The sequence below is a fragment of the Thermobia domestica genome, chromosome 15 (genome assembly GCF_964235325.1).
Source record: "Thermobia domestica chromosome 15, izTheDome1.hap1.1, whole genome shotgun sequence".
Taxonomy (NCBI): Eukaryota; Metazoa; Arthropoda; class Insecta; order Zygentoma; family Lepismatidae; genus Thermobia; species Thermobia domestica.
The window spans coordinates 173,573,418-173,598,966 of record NC_137468.1 but is presented as its reverse complement, the minus strand read 5'-3'; the positions used below and the strand labels follow the sequence as shown (position 1 = coordinate 173,598,966).

General features: G+C 35.5%; 2 protein-coding genes across 4 annotated transcripts in view; one reads left to right on the top strand and one right to left on the bottom strand.

Annotated features, from left to right (window-relative positions):
• LOC145671370 (DNA ligase 3-like) overlaps positions 1 to 25,549 on the top strand; it is a 965,078-nt gene that overhangs the window by 163,187 nt on the left and 776,342 nt on the right. The window lies entirely within an intron of this gene.
• The window catches only part of CNMa (CNMamide), a 298,284-nt gene that overhangs the window by 44,153 nt on the left and 228,582 nt on the right, over positions 1 to 25,549 (bottom strand). The window contains exon 1 of one of the 3 annotated variants that reach the window (XM_081740443.1): positions 4,260 to 4,426. The exons of the other annotated variants lie outside the window; for them this stretch is intronic. The gene's annotated coding sequence lies outside the window, so the exon portion shown is untranslated. Of the gene's footprint in view, positions 1 to 4,259; positions 4,427 to 25,549 lie in introns of those variants that run through there. 3 annotated transcript variants of the gene reach the window in all.

Below are 25,549 nucleotides of genomic sequence, written 5' to 3'. Positions count from 1 at the left end.
GTATGTCAGGACATCTCACATTTCCTGTTATCAGCCAGCCCTGGGCAATGGTACTTTACCCTGTAGGTAGAGCAGTCCTCACAGTACAATGCCATGGTTCGGTAGCAGCGGGCAACGGCGAAACCCTGAAGATTATCGACACAAATGTGCATTCCTAACCGGTGAAAAGCAACGGAAATCCATTCCGATATCTTTCAAAAGAATACAAAGCGTGGAAATAGGGATTTTTAAAGCTGAATCGGCCCAAGTGCGTAAAGAGTAAAAAAACTAAAAAAAAAAAAAAAAAAAAACTCATATTGCAAAAGCAGTCAGCTCCACAAATTTTTGTGGAAGCAAAACGTAGCTTAGTTATAGCCGGGTAACAAGTGCCTGGAAATAAAAATTCTGGCTTAGGACTAGGAATAACTGTAAGCTCGCCAAATCAATCGAAAGAATACTTACCTGAGAAAAACAAGAATTTTTATCCCTTGTAAGTATAACATATAGTTATCCTATGGCACAAATGTCCATCTTCATAGGCGAAGACAATATTTAAACAGAATGATAATTGCATTTGTACTTTTTTTTAAAAAAAAAAAATGGTGTAATATAAAGATTTTATTCAGGAAAACACCAACAAGAATGAGGTAAGTGTTTAATACATGGTAGCACTTGTCATTTCTTCGGAAAATTAGGGAAAAATAAAATATAAAACTAGACCGTAACTCTTCATTAATATTTATTTCGTTCTTCGTGCAAATAAAACTTCTTGTCAGAATTAACTAAGCGTGTAATTAAATTGTCATAGTGCAGTTATTACTGATACATTTATTTATGAAATGTGAGCAATATTGTTAAGACATTTCCAGAAAACTTCGAAGAATACTCATACCGTAGACTAAACCATTTAAAATTTTTCATTTGAAATGACATATAATATATTATAGAGTTATTTTTGAAATTTTATTTTTTAAAAAAATATGAAAAAATCGCATGAGCTGTTTTTGAGATCACCTGGTAGAAACGTACCCCCAAGTATAAACCCCTCCTTGGATATTTTCAGAAAAATTACTTACATCAGAGTATAGCGTTTTTGATAAAATATTTATTTACGAAATGTGAACAAAATGTTAAGTTTCTTCGTGGCCAAGCGGTTAGCGTACGCGTCTTTGGCGTGGGAGATCCGGGTTCCATTCCCGGCGGGAACTGATGTGATTCGGACTCCACGTTAATCAGTAGGTGCACATCTCATATAGCCTCGCTGCTGAAAGGAACGTTAAAATCAACTCAATCAAATGTGAACAAAATGGCCTGAGCAGGTGTGTGAGAAAACTATCCGAAACATCTTACTTCAAGAATAAACTACCTTTTTAGGAATTTTATTAATAACCATATTATAGGGTTATTAATAAAATGTTTATTTATGAAACACTGTGTGTACAAAATCGCCTGCGTACGTATTTAAGAAAATTACCCGTAAACAATATTTCCAAGGGTAAACTACCCTTTGTGGTTCTTTTTATAAGGAATCACTTATGGCACATAAGTTTTGTTAATAAAATATGTTTAGTACGGTACTTATGTAAGATGAATAAAGTCATGTGACATTTGCCTCAGTAGTGGACTGCCCCTTGTGAAATTTACAGAAGAAATGGCTTATTCTGTTTCGTGTGGTTTTATGAAGTTAGAGCAAAATCGCACGAGTCGTTTGTGAGAAAATCGTCCAAAAAGAAATTATCCCCAAAAGTAAATTACCTCTTCTGAATTTTTCCTAGAAAATGGCTAATACAATATAATGGTGTTTGTGGTGATATATTGGTTTACGAAATATGAACAACATAATTAGAGAATATCATAATATTTAATTTTGATTTTTATCCTTCAACAAACTACGTTTCTGGTGAATAGTAAGAAAATTTGAAAGGAGAAAAATGTAAAATATATATCTGAAGTTTAAAATTTGATACATTGCTCTGAATACATTAACCAGTACGGCCTGTAGGTAAAACATCGAGACGAACGAACATCGAAAAATCCCTTTGTTAGATTCTAGGACCCATGAAATGTACACTTTTTTTTTTTTTTTTTAACGATCACCAAACTTTATTTTCTCCTATCGTCATTCCAAGGTTTAAAAATCTATAGAACTGTATTGAATCATATTGGACGATATTGTTCTTGCTTTTGCAAATAATTTGGGCTTAGCAGTTAATTCATTCTAAACTCAAACAAATACCGGCATTGCACATGAATCATTATGTCTTTATTCAAAATAGACTTCAGTTTCGGACGAAAAGGCCAACGCAACTTATGAGCTGTTGCTGTAGAAGGAGTACTAAACAGTGTTCCCTCCAGGCCCGCAAATAGAGGGAGTCTAAGGGGGCCTGCCCGCCTCACCTTTTCGTGGCCCCTCTAGACCTCAACACAAGAAACACAATTTAGATATGTGCAAGAGAATTTCTAATATCTTGGCCCCCCTAACATATCCATGCTCCCCCAAAAACCTCTGTGGTTGGTTGCGGACCTGGTTCCCTCTGAACAAAACGCTAAAAGTATTCACAGACAAGTGAATAAGAATAGCGTTAGGAGTAACACCGATCTAAATTTCATATATTAATGATACAGTTTTAGTCTTGTCTTTGTTGATTTAAGTTTTACGAACGAAAAAGTAATTAAATTTTATTGTTCTCGAATTTTCTCAAAAGCAAGCATGTTACTTACTTATATTCTCAGGAATCCGTAAAGTATTATAGTATTATGGTATTTATAGGTAGTAGTGATTTGCAGTGATAATGGAATATTACTTCCTATTATAATTTGTTCTAATTAATTAATAAGAGTTGTATGGCAAATATATGTAGTATTTCTGAGATGCAAAGTTTCAGATTATACCGCAGTGTATCCTAAAGTTTTTTTTTTTTTTTTTAATTTAAAGCGTCTCCTTCGTGTTCCGTAAAAGCGTAATTGGTTAAATCCATGCACGAGCTTGTGGCTATTTTACTGCACTACTTTCCACTAAAGAAATTGTATCCATTTTGCTAACTAGTATTAAGGCAAACAGAAATTAAATTCAAAACTAACTAACTCTATGGCCCATAAAACCCGGAGATTCAATGCCGCGTTCACAAAAGCTCTCCACTAACTTCTATCTATCCTTAGCCAACTGGATCCAGTTTTTACTTTATAATTTTATTTTTGCGAGATCCATCTTATATTGTCCTCCCATCTGCGCCTAAGTTTTCCTAACGGTCGTTTTCCGATTGGATTTCAAGTTAAAACTTTCAAAGCGTTCCTACTTTCTTCCATTCTGGCTAGATGACCTGCCCACCTAAGCCTCCTAGAGTTGATGACTCTAGCAATGTTTGGTAAACGATATAAGTGATGAAATTTCTCGTTATGAAGTTTCCGCCATTCTCCATTCCCATTTCTTTTGGGTCCGAATATTCGTCTCAGGATTTTGTTCTCAAACACTTCCAGTCTGCGTTCTTCCTCCAGAGAACCGACCACGTTTCACAACCATACAGCACACCAGTCATGATTATCGTTTTATATATTTTAAGCTTCAAATTTTTCGACAGCATTCGTGACGACACAAGATTTTGAACTGAATAATGACACGTTGCTTTCTGTCGACATTTAATTTCTTCGTGGATATGGTTTTGGTCTTTTAATATTGATCCTAGATATTTGAAAGTATCCACTTTATCGACAATATTATTTGATATTTTAATGCATCCATAATTAGCAGTATTACGATCTCGAATATAAAGACCTTTGAATATTTTAGAATCTTGCTGCTCGCTTCTTTAATAGCAAAGTTATACATTTGAAGATCATCAATTATTTATGAAAGCGGTTTTAATATTTGCACTGTTGCTGTTAAGAGGGACAGAAAAAATTACACTCTTGCTTTCAAGGGGGGAGAGAGAATTTTACCTATGATATTTTTATACAAAGGTTTCCTAGCCTTTAGGACAATATTAAAAAATATATCTGAATAACGTTAATTTTCACTTTTCTAATAAAGAAATTATATAAACCGACAAAAACACAAACTGATTACTTTTAACATTTTCGCGAGTATAGAAGTCAATATTTTAGCAACAAAAATATAATTTTTCAAAAGGTAACAGCTTATACTCTTCCAGCAAATACATCTCAAAATAAAATACAATCATGTTGCCATATTTTTTTCCTATTACTAATAATAGTATAAAAGAAATAACGTATAAAACTCGAAAGTAAGTGTACATGCGATGCACACATAGCGTATATCTTACCTGATTTCACCACAATTACAACACTCCAATGTTTCTCCACGCAAGTTGCTGTGTCGTACAGCACAAACCAACTTCACTATCGAAACTACTTTAGACCTAAATGCAAAATATGTAACCGGCTATTTCTTGTTCTGTGTTCAGAAATAAAAACTCCACTGCTACTAAAACCATGGGCAGAGAGTTTTAAGACTTTGATAACGATGAGGTAATGTCTGAAAATAACCAGAATCAGCACACATCTGCGCATTTCCAATTGAAAAAAATAAATAAGAAGATAGAAAGACATTGAATTTGACGACCTTATAACAGTAAAAGGTGCGAACTTCGACCGAGAATAGACAATAATGATTTATTCAGAGCAATGTCATGTGTGAATGTAATTTTTTTTACATGATAATTGTTTTCTGAGAAGTAAAATGAATGACGTAAGCAACAATAAACAATTAAATTAAAATCTCTTGATATTAATACAATAACTTAGTTATTATTAAATGTATTCATATCAATGCAATCGTATTTCTTAATCTTTTTTTTCCCAGAGCGCGGGAGATCTTCGCATAGTTTTCACTGGAGAACTCGAAGAAAGGTACACAAAAAAGCCACTTGTAGCTTTATCGATTACGACTCTCGAGCTTGGTACATGAATAACTAACACTTTCTAGCCAGAGTGTTTTACACTTATTTATTAAAACTTTAAAATAAATTGTTACAGTTTCAATAACTTACCGTTCTCTTCATCAGATACTCAGTTTGATTATCTAATAGTTCACTGAGTGTCTGATGAAGAAAACTTTAAGTTGTTCATATTGTAACACTTTATTTTACTTTTAATAAATATGAGTTACAAGCTTTGGCCACAGAATTTTGGTCATTTAGGTAAAAAGCCACTGTATGATGGACATCTAACTTCTGTCTGTATTATAGTTACATTTCTTTCTAGTGACTGTATTTTATACTTTTGCATATCGATTTCTAAGGAACTAGCAGTTTACCCGTTCTTCGCACGGGGAAAATACGTTTCATTTTGGACATAAAGAGCAATGAGCGCTGAATTTGGATTTAACGGCATCGGAAGAGTCACTGTTTGTCTCAGCGACCCCGAGAACTATGGATTCGACACTCATAGGCTTATTTTCGATCATTTTTAAATATTTCCCCCTCTCCCAAGTCGAAGGACTGAATTTGGATTTAAATAGCGTCGGAAGTGTCACTGTTTATCTCAGCGACCCCAAAAACTATGGATTCGACACTAATATTGGCCATTTTCGGTCACAACGATAATCACTTTCATTTTATTTTTTCATACATATATATATATATCCTCCGTCCTTCTCCCTTACGTTGCACCGACAAAGTGAAATGATATATATATATATATATATATATATATATATATATATATATATATATATATATATATATATATATATATATATATATATATATATATATATATATATATATATAAAAACATTCCAGGCTCGAATCTCATCTATGTTGAAAATTTGATCGAGATCGGCCGGATGGTTCAAGAGTTATAAAATCACAAAATGTATGTATTGGATTAAATAATACAATATTTTAAACTTTTTCAAAAAACTTTAATTTGCTCTGACCCTGTTCATTATGTGGCAAGGTGGCTTGATTTCATGACTAGGACGGTGGACAGATATTGGGATGATACCGTACTAATTGGTGGGAGAGAGGGGCATTGTATCATTAATAGATCTCTGTTGCTATAGATACTTCATATTCTCTCTACAACCGCATAAGCAAGTAATTTTATTAACATTTAACATAATTTTGAACAAAAGTGCTGTTTTATTATGATGTGTGATTACGAAAGACAGCCACGGCGCCCTGGCAATAGATATAGAAGATGTAATTTAATTTCAGGTTAGTCAACCTTATATTTGCCTTAAAAAGTTGTTGCCAACAAAGATTCACGAGTGATTTGTAATTTATAAGGTTCCTTCCCAAAGTTCTTCCAACACGATGATGCACCATCTCATTTGGAAACATTGTTAGTCAGTTCCTTGATGTTCAGTTTTCTGATACGTCGATTGGTACACGAGTTCCTCGCAATTGAATAGCCAGCCTGATCATCAGAATTGAATTGAAACCATCTTGAAGCCGTGGTTTATACTGTTCCAATATGTAACATGCTTCACCTTCCTCATCGAATCATTGAGACCTAGGAGGCTAGCACTCCAGGACCTTTCTTAAATACTCAGCTTTGTGGGAGACTCGCTCATACGTATGTATTTGTGCGTATGTATGAGGACATTTTGTAAATCAACATTTTTTTTTCACCGAATAAAGGTATGCGGAAGCTATTTCGTAAATTAATAAGAAATATAGGGACTTTAAAAAAGAAAACTTAATGGGTTAAAATAATCGACATAAGTAATATTAATTGTTCAATGTCATCGTGCTTCAGTGAATCATGAGAAATTGTAATCTATATATATAAAAGAGAACGTACAATTCTTTGTCCGCTCATCACGCTAATACGGCTGAACCAATTTCTTTCATTTTTGGGGGGTTATTAGGATTTGGACCCTAGATGGTTTTTATCATATCACTTTAATTTTTAATTACCAGTGTCTTGAGATAATTGACCATTCAGGTGTCCACAAATCCTTTGTTAGTTCATCATAGGTAAAAATAAACGTATTTATATGCAACCCGCATGACCGTGTCACTCGGCGGGTTAACATAAATGACAGGCGATATACAGCGGAAAATAGCTTGAATCTTCTGTTTAAAATTTTTTAATTGATTTGCTTATTGAGCACCGGGATGACCGCAGCGAAGCGGGGCGGGTTAACATAAATGACAGGCGATATAATGTTAAGATTTACTGCAATCTTCTATGGTTTTTATCATATCACTTGAAAGCGAAAAAGTAAAAATTATCTAAGTAACAAAGTTTATTGCGTTCCGGGGTGACCGCAGCGAAGCGGGGTGAACGCTGCTAGTTGTACCTGAATTAGTAACCCTGCTATCGATCGATTCAGATTCTAACTTCCGAGAAGAAGGAAGACAAATACCTTAGAATATTAGTTGACTATGACGAACTCCCTCGAAGTTATATGACACTAAGTCAAAGGTGAAAAACAAATTAGGGTCAGAGCTTCTTAATTCAGGGCTGCTTTGGTTACTAATTTTGCCCTGAAGGCACAAGAAAGCAGTGTGATAGCAAATATGTAATAGAACTTTTGACAAACCGAATCAGCATATATTTCTCCATAACCAAAGTATTATTGCGGTTTGCGCTTTGTTCAAGAGATTCAAACCCAGTTATCCTGGAAAAGAACAGTGTGTGAACTGTGAAATACAATTTCGCATCTCAGTGTTTTCAGAAGAACACAGTGGAAGGAAATGTCAGGATGTATAAATGATTTTTCGTGAGTAAGAATACATATTACATCATTTTATGTTGCTAAGTTACGTATAATGATATTTGTAATGGCTGATCATATCATTCACTATTAATATTTAACTTACGATTTCCAGTAGGGATTTTTCGTTCAAAAGTAGGGACATATTAATATAGTTGTTGGCAGCACTGTCCGATACTTTCAAACAGAGAATATTTATGAGTTCTGTTGGTTTTGGCATCTTGCGAGTTGATCAGTTTTTATTGTATTGTCATTACATGAATCACTTGAAATTACGCGAAACGTGTTTTGAGGAATTACAATTTTAATATACTGTATCAGATAACTTTGAGGAATAGTTCTCCTTTAAGTAGTGAAGAGAGAAAAAGACATTTAAAATCCAGTCATCTATCTGTTGATAAAAATAACAAATTGTCCCTTTCGATTGATTTGTATTTATTTATATGTGGGCGTCGTGAAATGTACAACTCAATATTGGTGCTGTGTTCGATTGAATTACATTATTTTTCACTTTTTAAGTAACATGCAAACAAAATCATGGTCATGTCTGACAATCAAGCTTCAGAATTATGAAAATAGCATAAAATAAAATCCGCACGTCTATTTTGACACTTTTAAAAATAATCAACCTCATTGTTTACTGATAAAATATTAGTATAGAGATCAACCTCAGAAATATGAATAGTTAATTTGATTTCTGAAATGCGACCAGTGAGTTTGTAATAGCAAATGTAGTTTTATTGTTATAATTGACACTTTCGTAAATCCGAATCGTTAGACTAATAAGGCGCCACGATTAAATATAACACCATATGCAACTATCAAAGATATTTGTTTTCCATGTTTTAGTACCAGATAAAACCCAGAATCAAAACTGTACCTTGTTACACGCATCAGGTACAATATCCAGTGGCGTATTTAAGGGGAGGCTTCCGGAATTAAGCCCCCGAAATTGTATTTACTATATTAAAGTAAATTAAATATCTTGCAGAATTTTCACATCTCCAGGAATAAAGTTAGCAAAGCCCCTCCCCCCGAAACGAAATCGTAAATACGCCTCTGACAATATCTAACATTTTTTACAAGTAACTTCAAATTATATGGCATGTTTTCTCTGGCCGTCAACGCCGAACAAGTTTGTTAATGTTTTTGAAGACTAGAAATTGCCTGCTTATTTCACGAGTGACGTAACTCAAAAATTGTCCTTCTTTACATATTGGCAGAATGAAATGTCTATCTCTGGTAAAAATTTCACAGATGTGCTTCCAAAACTGGGCGCTAGAGAGCACTTTGTGTCGTTCTTGCTCTCATTTGATTTCATTGCGTTTCGAAACTTTCAAACACTTCTGCTGAAAAGTTAGGAATTTTGAGTTATGTCACTGTTGAAATAAACAGACGAAATATTTTAAACAATAAAGGTGCTTTTACAAGGAAGGACCAATGAAAGTCATTGATTCTCCTGTATAATTTCTATCGTACCTTTAAGCAATTATTGCTAACTTGTGACAATACTTAGCAAGTTACTGAGTACGTGATGTGATGAAAGCTCAAGTTCTTCAAGCTGAAAGCACAAGAAGCTCTATAGGAGAAAACAGAAAGAAGATCTTTTCGTGGTGTTGAAAACTGTCAAGGGGCGAATTGATTAAATGGTTAACGTTCGTGCCTGCGGCTAGGAAGATCCAAGTTCAATGCTCGGTGGGAGCTCTTAAGATTTGGTTTCCACATTAATCTTTTCTTTGCTGACAATTGTTATACATGTTTTTACAAGTACGTGACCCTATTGCTGCTGACTGCTATAGTAGTTCTCATAAGCACGTGACTATATTGCTACTGACTGATGGAGTAGTCCTCACAAGTACGTGTCTGCACTGTTTTCAATTGCTATAACAGTCGTCAAAAGCACACGACTGCACTGCTGTTGACTCCTACAGCAGTTCTTACAAGTACGTGACTGTACTGCTGCGAACTGCTTTAATTGAATTCTGCGCCGTACTTCAATCGATCTGCTGAATGATCTAGATTGATATTTTTGATAGCGGAGAACATGAATTCAAATGCGCACGATTCAAATATAGCTGTTCGAAGCAGTGCAGTTACATACTCGTAGGAATTACTATAGCGGTCGGCAGGAAACAATAATAATAAAAATCTGTAAGTTCATGTTGGAAATAGCTCGTTGCTGAAAAGTAATATCAAGCTTCAAAGAAACCCAAGTATAAACATGCAGGAATGGAAATTTTCGCACTCTAATACGTAAACGAATTGTGGTGCAGAGTGAGTGACTTTATTATTACTATAAATATTATATAAATATCTTTATTATGAATAGTCAGTTTGAACATAAGATCAAAACCACTTCTCAGATTATGAATATTATAACACTGGGGACCTTCTGCAGTTCCAACAAAGACCCTTTTGTTTCTAACGTCTTATTTTGCCATTGTTAGGATATAAATGCATACATATTTTCAAAATTTATATGTCAAAAAATTCTGAGCCTTATTATTATTATTATTATTTAAGAAGGTTGATTCATCCCTTAAAAAGATAAATTTAGAATAACTATATTTTAAAATGTGTATAATTTTAAGAGAGTTTACTGATTTTTTTAGTGTGGTGACACAATATTTTGCTAAATTTTCGTTTGGTGTTCAGATTTAACCTAAAAAGCTTGAATGCTCTAACAGTGCGAAAAGGAACATATTCTGTTTTATTTGAAATTAATTTTTCATCATGTGTTATGTTAACTCTCTAGTTTTCTTCTTTAGTTATAATTTTACTGTATATGTTTATGTCCTCATACCAGGCCGGTAGCCAACCCAAAAATGTAGGGGGGGGGGGCGATCCAACAATATTATAGTTCATCACTTTGTTCATTTGCAAGCCTACCGTGAAAATTTTAGGGTTGGCGATAAAAATTTAGGGGGCGGCCCCTCCTAGACCCCTCCTTGGATACGGGCCTGCCTGATACCATACAAGATATTGTATTTTAGAAGCTGTTCGTAGCAAAGTAATGTATTATTATTACTATTATTATTCAATATTATTAACGATATACATACTTGGCACGTATTAGGCGGATCCGTGATTTGAGATATTGTGCTTTGCACACGAGGGATTCCATTATTCTAAACTATTTTACTCGCAAAATATATTGGTTCGTTTAGACAGGATTTCGTAATGGGGGGTGACATGAAATACTGTGGTTACCACACCAGGGACTTAATCAATCTAAACTATTTTATTGGCAACATATATTGATTTGTTAGAACAATAAAATGAGGATATGTTAATAAGTATTTTAATAACAAACTATGAAGAAATATCGAAGTAAAAGAATATTTTTAAAAGAAGTATTCAGAAATATTTTGGAATATCTACGTTCCTTCCTCTGTTCATTCAAATATAACAATTTTCCTTCCATTATGACCTCAACTAATGTTGATTATAAAAAGTTCGTATCCAATAATGTCTTGTAAAATATTTTTCAATATTTGCATTCTTTTCTCTGTTGAATCAAATGTTAACAAAACTTCCTTTCCACAGAACTTTTTGATTTTATTATTCCGTCAACTACTATCTGTTCCAAATGACAGTAGAAAATTGTTTTTGAAATAACAAGTTTGATACTGAAGAGAAGCGACGATGAAATATTATGATTAAAAAAATGTACACACTATTATAGAAAAGCACTGTTTTCGAAAGCTTGAAAAGACCTCGCGCAGTCCTTATGGAAATTGGATTTCGTTGAATTGCTTCAAACCGTCACATGTTGTAGATATTGTTATCCTGAGAAAAAGTCTCAATGAGCACAACCACCAATCACTGACCGTTTTGGCCACTACAGGGCCACTTTTTTGAAAACAGCATAAGGTAACGGTATTCTGGATTTCGTTGGAATTGCTTGAAACACTGAAAATGTTTAGACCTTCTCATCCTATCCCACAATCTGGAAAAGCGATGGGCAAAGTAGCAACCAACACCATATAAGCATTATCTAATATTCCGATCTTCATCTTGCGAGACAAAGGAAAGTCCTGGAAATCCCTAGACAGGATTACCGGCCGAATCTCTCGAATGCGAACAAATTCTCTACAAACTGACCTACAGTTGCTCGGTAGCTAGAAATTAACAATTTTTCTCAGGATCACGACATCTACAACATATCACGGTTTGGAGCAATTCCACCAAAATCGAATTTCCATAAGGATTGTGCGGGGTCCTTTCCTTGACTAGTAGGAGAAACTCTGAGAATTCCGTAACTTTTCTAGAAATTTCAAAATTCCCTGACTTTTCCTTGATAATCCCGCTCATTCTCCACCATATATTGCAAACAAGTCGGCTGTACTGCTTATTTAACTTGTAATTTGGAACAGACAGTGAAATACACGTCAAGAATTTTCTCATTCTGTCTCTAACAAATATTTCCGTAAGCAACCTCCTTTTCCCTCTTCGTGCCATTACACTTGACACCTCATCAGGGGTGAAAGGTAAAGGGTAGAGTGCAGATATCAGAGCCTTGCTGTAGATTTTCATTTTTAAAGCTAATTATTTTTTCTTCTCGTTTCTTTTTGTTTCATCCTTCCTTAATTTTTTCATTTGTGGTTCCGAAGGGGGATCTGGACCCCCTCCTTTGGCTACGTGTCTATACATACTTATCTTCTAGTCTAGAAAATAGAAATGTAAACACTTTGCTGTACTTTTTTTAAAGAGTTAATTCATGGCATTCCCGAAATAGCAAGGAGACGTGGCACATGTGATTTATTTTATTCGTAGTCATACGAAATAATTGGAAATAAAATAATTAAGAACAAGACACAACGAAAATGAACAAACAAAAATTATGATAAAGAACAGAAAATAACATAAAGAATGGGAAATAAAATAAATAAGAGAAAAATAATAATAGAAACTATCGCAAATTGAAATAGATGAAAGCAAACAAAATAGCAAATGAAAATAAAAAAGAACAGAAAAAAATGATAAAAAATTAAAATAATTAGGAATAGAAGATAGAAAAATCACAAATTAAAATAAATAAAGAATAAAATAAGCTGCATATTAGAGAATTTGGTCAGGAAGTTCAAATATCGAAGAAAAATGTGTCCGCCCCCAGAGCATAGAAAAACGTTGTGATTTGCGACAAAACACAAGGCGGTTCTAAGAATCTTGTCATCTTGTTATTTTCTGACCGAACAGCACATCGTTAGATGGAACCTTCATACTTCTGTACATCGTCAATCCATTTTGTATAATTCATAGTTCATTATTCCAGCTTTTGGAGATGGCTCAAGCTTCTCAAGCATGGCTCAAGCTTCTCAAGCATGGCTCAAGCTTCTCAAGCATTTTCTACAATCTCCACCATTTCCTAGCTTCTCCAAGGCTAATGGCAATCGTTCAAGATGGATGTAAGTTGATTTTCTACGCTTCTCCGGATTGCAATCTAAGTCCTTCCTCGTAAAAGCATGAAAACTAGACGTCGCATCTGCTTTCAGAACACTCGCAAGTTTCGAGATATGTCGTGTACTCTTAGATATGCTATGGTTTAACTTAGTCAACCCTCCGCTGGGTTGGTTGTACTGTGTCTTTGATCATTGCAGTTCCATATCTCTCTTGGGAATGTTTGGATTGTCCATCCATTGTTCAATGAAATAATCGTTGAACTCTTTCGGATGGACAGTCCGCCATGATGATGAGCCAACTTTCATCGATCCTGCTTGATTGGATAAGTGCTAGTGCATTACACATACGAATATGATGGCGTGCATATTCACTATGGAGGTACTCTTCGACATGCGCGCCGACTACGTGGGTGTTCCGGGGCTCCGGTGCTCACACAAACAATCGTGTGGGTGCGGCGCACCAAGAAGATTTTTGGTTTGGACCGGAGTTTGAACCCGTTTCTCTTGTGTTTAAGTCAAACGTGTTACCGACTGAGCTAGGGCAGCCCCAACTTGCTCGTTGTCCCTCACTACTGGTTTCAAACTCTCGTAACATAGAATGAACTAAGCAAGAAGAAGAAAAGTACAATCACAAATTAAAAGTGTATTCATCTTTCTATTTTTTTAAACAATGGGCTCCGATTTGATTAACGAAGTGCTTATTTTATTCTTTATTGTTGACATACATTAATTTCCGAAAATACAGCCCTTACCAACTTAGACACAGAATGCCTTGAAAGTCGGTCTATTGAAACGATATCAATTTCCAGAAACACTGTAATGGAAACGTGTTTGGCGTGATGAATCACGTGATTGACAGGTGGATCGTGTGAAAATGCACGACACCTGCAGAATGATTAATCCGATAAACAGGACCATGCGAAATTGCTCGATAATGAACACCGTGTGAAAATACAAGGAATCTATGAAATTATATTTGACAGTACTTTTTCATTTTAATAAATTAAAAATATTATTTTGTCTCTATCTTCTGTCGACTGTATGGCTTTTTAATTCCGAAAAAAAATCAAATGAAATCGTTGTGGCTTTTCCCGTTTTGCTAATAAAATATTACAAACTGTGTTTTCACGTATAGCTGAATCAGAGTACACTAAGTGAATGAATCATAGAATCACGAAGACTTTTTAATTTTAATTTCTCGATACAAAAAGACTTTTCAAGTATGTTATGTTAAAAATGTACTGTTCGTCTCTTCTCAAGTATTGTTTGTTTAGCTACATGCATAATGTAGGAGCACGGTGGCTCAGTGATAAAAACGCTTACCTCTGGTGCGTGGGGTCCCACGCACCGGAGTAAGTTCGTGGTGGATAACATCGTGTCCATGAGTTTCCTCTTACTTTCTCATTCCACCATTCTGCTGTCGTCTTCCTTAGCGTAAAAGGCATAAACCCGGGACGTTAAATTGGAAGATTTCATTTCATGCAAAATGTATATCTTCCTTTCTGTCTGGAAGCTAATTAATGTAAAAATACCTTATTTATGTCACTGGATCCTTTGTTCCAGGGTAAAACGTGTAAGGTTTTCTTAATGACTAAAACTCATGTTTAGTACTTTCACACCCATAACTTACTCTATGTAAAAGATCACCTGTCCAAGTTCGAAAAACGTCACCAACAATTTGTAACAGTGGCTACAAAAAAGGTTCCCCCATTCCATGCATATTAGGTTAATGACTTTTGGTTGGGTGGGTTCTCAGTTATGGCGGAAGATTCTGTGCCCAGAAACCCGGTTCAACATCTATAAAGCTGTTCAGAGAATAACATGTCCTGGTTGGGTATACTTTTACTAGTGAGCGTATAATACGTTATCTAGATAGGAAATTACGTCGTGATTCTCTAATCGAGCTCTTTTGGAGACGAAACAGTGTGGTGAGGAACGGCCTATATTGTGACTCTATTTCACTGTTTTACCCAAGGGCGGATCCAGGGGGGCAATCGCCTTCTTCCCCCAGAAGAGGAAACTTTCTTATTTTATATATAAATAAAATCCATCTCAGAGTTTGGAGCTCTTAAAAGTAGCTCGAAGTAGCAATATTACACCCCCCCCCCCCACGAAATCCGACCTGCGTTCGCGTCTGGTTTCACTTCAGTAAGCGGCATGGTTCTCGTACAGCATAAATTTTTAAGTTCACAAATGTATTTCTTTTCATTTTCTTAAGAACTACGCATGAGGTTTTACAGTCCAGTATATCATTTTGTTCAGCTCAATATGTCCTATTAGTTCGTATATGTCCCATCCTCGTATATGCCCCATCCTCAATATGTCCTATTAGTTCGTATTGTCCCATCCTCGTATATGCCCCATCCTCAATATGTCCTATTAGTTCGTATATGTCCCATCCTCAATATGTCCTATTAGTTCGTATTGCCCCATCCTCGTATATGTCCCATCCTCAATATGTCCTATTAGTTCGTATTGTCCCATCCTCGTATATGTCCCATCCTCAATATGTCCTATTAGTTCGTATATGTCCCATCCTCGTATATGTCCCATCCTCAATATGTCATTAGTTCGTATATGTCCCATCCTCAATATGTCCTATTATTTCGTATTGTCCCATCCTCGTATATGTCCCATCCTCAATATGTCCTATTAGTTCGTATTGTCCCATCCTCGTATATGTCCCATCCTCAATATGTCCTATTAGTTCGTATTATCCCATCCTCGTATATTTTCCCTTAAACGCTAACAATATTCCAGATTTCAAGGCGTTCTCATTTTCTAAAAACTACGTTTTCACATGTTTGTTTTTGATCGTAAGTTTAAATTGTTTTTGTTCATAAGTTGAAATAAACGTTTTTTTTTTCTTCATTTTAGGTACGAAACGTTGAATTTAAGGGCGTAAAACGTAAGTTTGTTTCATATTTTTATTTCTCAGTGTGTGCTTTCCAAGAGCATTTCTGTTTAATTTTTTTTAATGTGTTATTTTATGTTATACCACGTTTATTCGCATCTAACGTGCACCCATATTTTTTTAAAAGACCTTGTAATCAGAAAAAAGTTTTACTGGCGAATATAATGCGCAAATTAATTACTTATTTTCTAGAAGTTTATATTAAACAATGGGTTTGTAATGCGCACATGGAATATCAGTTTTGTATAAACAACAAGTTGATCGTATACATGGAGTTGTAAAGCGCTTATGGAACTTTTAGCCATTACAAGTTCACATAATAAGTATAATAGATTTGTAACGCACAAACAAAATGGAACTTTTATTTTATATATGTTTTCTTTATATATAATTAGTGGTGAACTTCCCTTGAATTGCAAAGGAAAAACACTGCGTTTTAAAAAGTAATACGAGGTGATCGATATGACAGTAGCCTAGTGTTGTAATATCGGATACCGGCCGAAAGGATAGGAAAATGTAAACACTAATTTACCCGCATGATACAAGACGTGCAGAAAGTTGCCTTCGAGTGTGCATCTCGTTTGCATAATAGAGAATGTACATTCTCTTCCATATGTACGATGTGAAATTCTCCTCAATATTGCTGGCGTGATTGCAGTAAATGCACGTCGAACAGCATCCTTAATTTCGTCAGCTGTCTCGTAACGTGTGACAGCAACCTTTTGTTTAATAATCCCTCGCATTGCCGCAAGAAGACAGATCAGGACTTCGGGATGGCCACTTCACAGGTACAGGCAAATAGACAGAACCACGTCCATTTATCAGGAGATACCTCATTAAGATATTATCTAACGGTAATGGCATAATGAGCTAGTGCTACAACCTACTGGAACCATAAACGACCGTGCAGTCCCCGATCTTGCAGATATGGAGTAAACCAATCACGTAACATGGTGAGATACGCAATGTGATTCACAGCATCGTCAAAGAAGTATGGACTTACCAAGTGGATTACAGACATTGCAGACCAGATAATGACATGTGGTGGCTGAAATAAAAATTCATTAACATCTCTGTAATACATAGGGGATAACGAGACTTTCTAAATACTCTGAACATGTAGAGAAACTTAACTTCTAGTTGAGCTTCACACGTTTTATGCTTTTCAGGTTAGAGGAGATAGACGAGTAATGAAAGTCAATGATTATTAAATAATTGTGAGAATATGTACGGAAACGGGTAAACCCGGAGAGGGTCCACCGACGGGATATTATCCGCGACATACGTTGTCAGGGATTGAACCAGAGATCCTTCGGGCCAGAGGTGAGCACTACCACTGATTTCTTGAGCCTCCTAATATAAGTAGTGCCCTTTGTTGCAGGCTGAATGACACCCTTGCTAATGAGTATGATGTAATACTAATACAATCAAAGTGTTATACCTTGGATACTGCCCTGGACTCACTTATGCCTCGAAATGACGTAGCAGAGGATTCCCAGGAATAAAATGATTTCAGAAATAAATCAACGATTAGATCTATGATATCTTGTATATGTTTGTGAGATGATAGATATTACGTAAAGATCTTATGTTGTGTGACCTTGATGTTTGTTCCAGTAAAAGGTTCTAGTTCAAGCTGCTAGGGGCCTACGTAGGTGCTTAGTTATTATCTATGCAGTTTAACATTAGTTGCTCACACGCCGTCAGTGTTCCGAAATGAATTATGTCAGACTTTTTGCCACCACTACCAGATGTAAGCATCCTTTTCATATTCAAAGAGGGAAAAGAAAGGGAGAGGGGAACATGTTTACAGGGCCGCATCGACATTCTTTTTGGCCCCCGGAACAAAAATTCAGGTTCTTAACATATTTCATGATGTTCGATAATATCAGGTCTCATAATAATAATAATAATAATAATAATAATAATAATAATAATAATAATAATAATAATAATAATAATAATAATAATAATAATAAGAAGAAGAAGAAGAAGAAGAAGAAGAAGAAGAAGAATAAGAATAATAATGTGAACCTATCCGATTTTGATCTAGAAGATAAAAACTGGGGGATGAGCAGGAAGCCAAAAAATATAGGGGACCGGTAGAAGTTAGGAGGCCGATCCAAACATATTATAGTTCATTTGGAAGCCTACCGTGAAAACTTTAGGGGCCAGTAATAATGTAGGGGAGCTGCCCCTCATACCTATAGTAGATTATCCAATAAAGTTATACATCCATTCTGTACATCTTTTTGTTAGTAAGTTTTAAGTGAATATGAGCATATTTTAGTAATACAGTACTAGAAAAATATTAACTTGAAGTCAATGAAAATCATAAACAAATTAGGACATTTGTTCTTAAACTATGCGCATTATGGAAGTGTCCATTATTGCAGCGTGTTCGTTAATGGAGGTGTTACTATATATGTTATTTTTAATATATATACATACAGCTATATTTTCAATATTCGATACTAAGAAGCTTACTATGGCGAGATTGTGGACGGAGAGGTTTTGTCCCACGAAGTTTTGCCTAGAGACGTTTTGGCCTAGGCGAGATTTCGTCCCGTGTGTTTTTGCCTAGAGATGTTCGGTCCTAGGCGAGATTTCTTCCCGCGAGACTTTGTCAAGAAAGGTTCTGATTAGGTGATACTTCATACTGTGAGGTTTTGCCTACCGAGGTTTTGATCAGGCAAGATTTCATGCCACGAGATTTCGGTCAGGTGAGATTTCATCCCGCGAGACTTTACCTAGAGAGGTTTTGCACACGCTAGATTTCATCCCGCGAGGTTTTGGTCAGACGAGATTATGGCCTGCGAAGTTTCGTCGGCCATGAGATTTTGTACCCAAACCCTGTATTTATTCTTATTGACGGTTCACATCTTCATTAAGTACAAAAACTGATCATTTTCTTTAGCTTCCCTCCGTCCAATAAATAGGATATTAAAAATTAACAAAGTGACATCATTTCTTCTGGAAATGCACTTGATTTTGTTTCAAAATAATTCGAGGAAATTTTCTATCTCTCTACTGTTTCGCATTAAAAACATAAAAACTACTTCAGAAATTAGAAGTGACATTCGCTGTGTTTATTAGAAAAGAAACATAACGTAGATATTATAGTCCAATTCAGTGTGTGTGTGTGTGAGTAAATTTGTGTTATCTTTATGTATTTTCTGGATTTTTGTTAGGTCAAGGAAGTGGAGTGACTTTAAAAGTGATAAAGCAATTATTTCTGTAAATTGAAAAAGACTCTTGTGCCACGCAGTCTCGGATGAAACATGCGCAGCAAGAATGGCATGATAACAGATGTCAAAAGGTCAATTTTCTTGGTCATCGCGGCACATTACAAAGGAGGAAATTGTCTTTGAAATGTTATCATTTGTTGTAAAAATTGATGAAACTGATAAAATATGCTTTTTATAATAATTAATATGTGTTCTCTTAATAGCTAAAAGTAAATATGAATTTCTGACCGAATTCTAAATCTTTCATCACTCTTGAAAATTCAGTATTGTTCCGTTATTTTTAAACCGACTTCAAAACGGAGAGGAGATTCTTACTATATATTAATATCTCTCTCTGTATGTGTAGGATGCTTGGAAACAATACCAACATTTAGGAGAGGATTCCTGATACCAAAATAATAATAATAAAAAAAGTTCATATGGATATGTTGGAAAAAGTACTTCAAGGACCGGAATATGTCCAGACCTAGGGACGTGCCAAAAGTGTGGGAAATCTATATTGCAGCACTATTATTTCAAACATGAGAAACTGCGGAGTGCCAATCGGTATCTGCGTAAAGAAGTCGTACATACCTCAGCAATACGCAATATGTGCGCAGTAGATTTCTTACAGGACATGATTCCCATACATACTCCTGACAAAATTCTTAGATATGCTCAGGTGTCGTAAGCACCGATGGGCAACTACCGGCATCTCACCAAAAATTAGCGGCCACGCAGCGACAATCCGTGAAGGCCCCACTTCCGTTTCGAAAATTATACCACCAGCGGCAGAGACGCGACGAAATGCAAATCAACAACAAAATTACTCCCCCCAAAATATGTTAAGTCGCCTATATGCATGATTTGTTTGCATTTAAAAAGCACTAAAAAAAAAACGTCACCAACGTTATGATTACTAAACGCGTATTCTTCCGACTTTGCCACGGAGTCGATGAAGAAAACCTCGCTTGTAGAGGGATAAATCGTTGAAGTCTTTTTAATTTGGCCAATCAGAGTGCTCCTTGAACCGTGTATATTCGACGATAACCATTTGGGATCAGATAAACTGCATTAGTCATGTAATCTTAACCGAATGACGCGCGTCTATTTACTTTATTTCATAGTTCTCCCATATTCACTTTCTAATGATCGGCGAGAGTTACCATCTAAATTCATACAAGTATACGCACTTATCTCAATATTTTTCACTTCATGATGTGGAGGCAGGGGTTACTCTTGACCGCCGGAGCTCACTTTAGGAACAACTTGGCAGAAAAAAATAATATATAATAATATCCACATGCACATGGCTTGCGATAATTCGTGTTGGTTCCTTCGCGATTCTCCAAGATGAATCGAAGAAGCGCGGACCAAAATGAAGTCCTCGCTGCTACGCGAAGGTAACATCAACACTCCGACTCTAGATATCTCTTTCGACTCGACGAAACCCTGCCGCTAGCAGCAATCCTTCGACGATCGACATTTACTGGCAAGTAGGCCACTAAGTGTTAGCGACATTTATGGTAGGCAAAAGGTGAACCTTCACAACAGTGAATACAAAATGCATCAGCGTGAAGTCGGGGATATTAAAAAATCCCAGTTTCACGGTTCCTTGTATTTAAAAAAAGCATGTACTGCGATGAATTATTTCACGTTTATATACATGCAAAAAAAAAAAATCTGTAAAACAATACATTGCAGCACGCGTTATTCCGGAAACGAGGAACCGTTGGGCTCGCATTCCGACTTATCTTTGACAAATTCCGTATTTTCCGCTGTCAAGGTTTGGCCTTTGCCTACTAAGGTAATATCTTTATGTCAGTGGTTGTGTGAGAATTCTTTTAGGAGCATATCTGGGAATTATGCTCTGTAAAAAAAAAAAAAAAAAAAAAAGTCTGCACACACATGGCTGAAATATGATTTTTGGATAGCGTATGTGTTTCTGTGTTTCCTCTTTTATGCTGAAATGAATTTGAACCTCTCGCCATGAGTTTTCATGTTCGAAATAACGCGTGTTGCAATGTAACTTTCCCACGTTTTTGGACGGCCTTAGCTCTGAAACTAAGCACCTTCCTCTATAAGTCTATTTGAACGTTTCTTCTTACTTCGGTGTTAGGTATCATCTCCGATACGTTGTCGGTGTTGTTTCGAAACACCCTATGTATATGTTATGGGTATATCCAGACAGATTCAACACGGATGAATCAATTTTAAATATTCTGTTTACTGCTTGAAAGACCATTCTTTCGTGGTGGCTCCATACAAGTTTCATTAGGATCTGAGCTAAATCATGAAACACCTCTACACGTGCAGTGTTAATGAGTAATCTTTGAAAAAAAACTCATTGTATGTGTATTTACGCATAACTTCAATATAGAGGGTGTTTCAAAACAACACCGACAACATTTGTGAGGGGATTCCTGACACCAAGATAAGACAAAAAAGTATAGACCAATCTGGGTGCACAAATGCTTCATTTCGGAGTTATAGGCTGCCAAAAACATGAAATGTTCATAGCTCCACAACTATGGGATCTACCGTAGTCGGGTGAAGATTTCACTTAGGAACTAACATCTGCCCTATCCAAATATCTGAGTTTCAGAATCCTGTGGTACTTCCGCAACAATTTTTATAGAGGTAGTTGACAAGTACTTCAAATTATATGCCCATAGCCAAACTCATTCTATAAAAATTGCTTCGTGAGTACCTTAGGATTCTGAAACATTTTTTTTTTTTTTTTTTTTTTTTGGATAGCGCACATATTAGTTTCTAAGTGAAGTCTTGATCCGATTATGGTAGATCCCATAGTTTTGGAGCTATGGATCTTTAAAGTTCATTTTTCCATGTTTTTGGCAGCCTATAACTCCGGAAGGAAGCATTTGTCCACCCAGGTTGGTCTATACTTTTCGTCTTATCTTGATGTCAGTAATCACCTCCCAAACGTTGTCGGTGTTGCTTTGAAACACCCTATAGATACCGATTTTGATTATTCGATTTTTTTCTTTGTTTGAAAGAGTATGCTTTTGCGGTGCTGTCATGTAAATTAAATTAGGGTCTGAAGCTAATCTTCTGAACTACGCCATAAAACTTCTCAACGGGTAACACTGTTAGTGAAAAAATAAAAATGAAAATGAAATGCAATCTTTCAGTTTAAAGTCCCACGATTATGTTACTCGAAATATGTTAAATTTTGACAGAAGCCTGTTGTTACTTTCGACTCCCTTGCACTTTGAATTGAGGTGTTGCAATGGTAGTCGTTGAATCCACCGTCTGACCTAATGGGGAGACTTTCAATGACACATTAGTTCAATGGAAATGACAGATATGTTAACTGGCTTTAAAAGATTGTGAAGAACTTTAAAACAGAGTAATACTGTGCAATAAAACAATGCCATCTAAGAAGTAAAAGCAAGTTGCATCAGAAGAAGAAAAGAATTACTTTCGAGAAATGTTCTTTTCTACAAACTCCAAAGACTACAAAATATCGTAACAACCACGTACATCCTTCTTTCATATTCAACTGCAATGATAAAAAAAAGTATTTTTGATAATGAAATGTCTGTGAACAGATACTTGAAACAAAGTTGAGTTGATTTTAAGTCCCTTTCAGCCGCGAGGCTACATGAGACGTGGACCTACTGTTTAACGTGGGATCCGAATCACATAAGCTCCCGCTTGGAATCGAACCCCGGTCTTCGACGCCAAAGTCGCGTACGCTAACCGCTTAGGCATGAAGGAGCTCAATGCTAGAAATAGAGTCAATGTTGATACAATGAAAATAAAATTTCAATTTTTTTACAAATTATATATAGTGTTGCTTTCGAGACTAAAGAGAGGAAACCTTATTTTTCGTATTGTTTTGTCAATTTCGTACAAATCTCTTCTGCCTTGTAAATTTATATACAAAATTAATGACCCTATTTTAAATTTAATTTAAAAAAATATGTATAAGTTATCAAAATCCGAGAGGTCTAGGAAGTTTGTAGTATTACAACATTTAAAGCAGGTTTATTGGAGTGTAATATATAATAACTTGTATATCTTCGAACATTGATAAATATTCTTCATTGTGTTTGTATAATTAATTTATCAATTTATAGTTGTCTTACTATAAATTGTGTAACACTAGAACATGTCTAACCCTTTGTTGATTCCATAGTACAATTTGTAGCATACGGGGTGTTTCATGGTACATTGCGTTATAACTCTCCTATTTGATCTTTTTCGTCCGTTTTTTTTTGTTTGTTTGTTTGTTTGTTTTTCAAGTCCAGAGGCATTGTAGAAGACATTATGTATGGTTTCACACGTTCCTGCGTCGAGACATAGCAGGTGATGACGTCATAATTCTAAAATATATATTTTCGTGTAATATTTTTTTTGGGGGGGGGTAGGTAAAGTATTTTTGGCGGGCTTATTTTTGCACGTAGAAGATTGAAATTTTGCACAAACATGCAGTCCACCGAGTACTATTTACCAGATTTTTTCATATTTCTGCGTTAAAACAGGGGGGATCAAGAGGGCCAAAAAGTTGGAAAAAGGGATATTTTTACCAAAAAATTCCTTCCTTCGCGATTTTCCTGCCTTAGATACATGATGGGGACAAGTGAATGGTACCGACTGAAAGGTAGTTCTATTCTGAAGAGAATGATGGGCGAAACATGACCTTAGGGTAATTAGGGATGTCTCAGGAATTTTTTTTTCCTGAGATCATGGTGTTTTACGGTAATTTGGGGCATGGTGGGAATTCCTGATAAAATTTCTCCCGCCCTTGGTATTCAAGATAGAAACTTGAAATTTGGTACACACATTTAGTATACCAAGTACTATTTATCAGATTTTTTTAGGTGGCTACGTTCACACAGGGCCGCTCCAGGGGGGCCCAAAGTGCGAGAAAAAATTTCCCTCCGAAATTTTCCCTTTGACATCATTTTCCCCTCTCCTGGTATATGGTATGAGCATGCAAGAGGTACCGTTTGAAAGCCAGCTCCATTCTGAAGAGAATGAGGTATGAACCATGATCCTAGGATAAATAGTGACGATGCAGTAGCTGCTTGACTGAAAGTCTAAAAAACAGCCCAAAAAGCCGGCATCCGGAAAGGGCTAAGGCTTGGGTAAATTAGTGTTTCTTACAAGACTCGAGAAATTTCTCATCTTGAAACAAGACGAGAATTTCGTTTTTCGTCTTGTCTCGGGTTTGAAAATGTACGTTTCGTCTTGGGATAACGACTAATTATGAAGAAAGTGGTGACTATGATGACAAGAAATCAGTATATGAAGCAAGTTGTATGACAAAGATGTAATCGAAGCAGCTCAAAGTAAGAAGACATACAACTAAACTTTATTTCTTTTCACGGGTCTCAAGTATTATACCAATTTCTCTTTATATTACTTTTGTTATTATTTAAAAAAATAATTTATATAATGCAATAGGGTGTAATGCGCCACTAAAATATACCTGTACCTAGCGCATTACTTGATATTCGAAAACGGCAAGTCGGATTTTAGTCGGTATCTCAAGATGTTAGAATTGGATTTTCATCTGTATCTCCCGATACTAGATTTAAAATCTACAGAAAATTAATAAATATTTTCGAATCGAAAAGAAGATAGCCTATATACGTGTATTAACTTAGAGATTTAGACGTTGGTGCATATTTTGGAAAGAAAATATAGCTGAGCTTGAAAGCTGAGTTTGAAAGGTTAAAATAAAAATAGAGAGTAAATAATTATAAAATTTTATTGAGAAGAAAGGGATTACTAAAATGAATTGCTAAAGTTTAAACTATTCGGGAGAGATTTTTCTCTCTTCTCTATCAACATTTGCTACCATAGTATCTTCCAAATGATTTATTCTGGAATATAAACCAAGTTTAATTCCAAATTTCATGTGTACTGTTAAATTCTACGACTATTTGAAATTTTAACTTAGAAGTTCTCTAATAAACTGTGGAATAGCATTTATTTACTGGTATGTAACTGTCTATCGGAGCATGCAGAAGCAGAATTGGAAAATTTTTAAACTTAATGATTACTGAACAGTTTACGAACCAATTGACTCAAAGTAGGGCTTAAGTTTAGAGTTGTCCCTCCAGTCTGAAGATGCCCTTGGACTGTGCAACATACAAAAAACAGTGCTTAAAGTATTAAAAATTGTTACATTTCAGTACTCCGTCTGCTTCACAAAAATTTAAAAGGTTTTCTTCATTATTTTTGCGCATCCATTACACCTGTTCACCATATTCGCCATATTTTACAACTACCATGCTGCTGAAATCTTCCACAATGCTTCCGCATCCGGCAAATAGTACTAACTTCCACATATCTTTTCTCGTATTAAACA